The 1,317-nt window shown below is 34.2% G+C and overlaps 1 non-coding gene across 1 annotated transcript; it reads right to left on the bottom strand.

Annotated features, from left to right (window-relative positions):
• Window positions 1-887: 887 nt before the first annotated feature.
• Window positions 888-996, bottom strand: LOC132482773 (U6 spliceosomal RNA). Its single transcript, XR_009530949.1, has one exon. It is a non-coding gene; the product is annotated as a U6 spliceosomal RNA (small nuclear RNA).
• Window positions 997-1,317: the final 321 nt, after the last annotated feature.

Genomic DNA, 1,317 nt, shown 5'->3' with positions numbered 1-1,317 from the left:
GGGAGTAACCATAATGTAATTTTTTCATTTTAAATTAATTTTCTAAGTTGTTTATTTTTTTAATTTCACAAATATTTGTTAAGAAATTTGTGTGGGCTGCTGAAACCCCAAACACAAATCCCTGCTCTAGGTTTATTGTTGTCTATTTCCTACCCAGAAGATTCAAACGAGATTTCATTGATTTTGTTTTTATTTTATTTTTATAAAAAGGCAATACACTCATTCAAAAGTCCAAAAACCAAAGACATATAAAAGAGTGTGTACATTGAGAAGCCTTACTTCCATCCCTGTTCCTATCCATTCCCACTACCTTATAGTCAGGAGTTGGGAAACTTTTTCTGTAAAGGCCCAAGTAATAAATATTTTAGGCTTGCAAGCCATGTGGACTCTGTTGCAATTACTCAGTTCTGCCATTGCAGTGCAAAAGCATCCATAGACAATACAGAAACAAATTGTATGGCTGTGTTCCAACAAAATTTTATTTCTAAAAATAGGCAGCAGTCCTGCTGGCTATAAGTTTCTATCCATACTATAGGTAATTATTTTTATTAGTTTATTCTGTTTCTTTATGCAAATACAAGCAAACATAAATATATATTCTCATGCCCCTTTCTTATACAAAAGTTAATCTGTTCCATATCTCGAAACAGTATATTTTATTACATATTTTGAATATTTCTCTATATAAATGTATAGAGAACATCCTAATTTTTTCTGTCTGCAATGTAAATACATCACTTCATATATGTGAAGGGTAGATTTCTAAACTCTGGACTGCTGGATCAAGGGGTAAATACATTTGCAATTTGGGAAGATATTGCTGGATTCACTGTTATAGGGGTTTTATCATTTTTACTTTCAGCACAATATATGAAAGCACCTGTTTTAAAATTATGAAATGCTTCATGAGTTGGTATGTCATCTTTGTGCAGAGGCCATGTTAATATTCTCTGAATCATTCCAATTACAGTGTATATATGCTGCTGAAGTGAGAACCATGAAGTCATTTCTAATTTAGTAATGGTTGAATGCTTTTGGGTGGCATACAGCCAAAGACAGGGCAAACTATTAAACTCCTCTTTCCATTTAGCCTGGAGATGAGAGAGAGAAAAGGTTTTTCTGGATAGCAGCTGGCTTTTTTTTTCAGAGTGCTGATTGGAAGGGAGCCACATCCCCACCTTAAGTTCCAGCAATATATGAATCTGTGCAATAGCTAATGAGGACATAAATGGCCAGAGTGGTAGAAACAGTTAATAAAAACCCTATCCTCTGAGCAACTGTGCATACAGTTCTCTGCTGATTGTAACCAACATGGAC

This window comes from Mesoplodon densirostris, chromosome X (assembly GCF_025265405.1).
Source record: "Mesoplodon densirostris isolate mMesDen1 chromosome X, mMesDen1 primary haplotype, whole genome shotgun sequence".
In the NCBI taxonomy this organism is placed as follows: domain Eukaryota; kingdom Metazoa; phylum Chordata; class Mammalia; order Artiodactyla; family Ziphiidae; genus Mesoplodon; species Mesoplodon densirostris.
The sequence above is the reverse complement of the archived record's forward strand: the minus strand, read 5'-3'. Positions and strand labels throughout refer to the sequence as shown.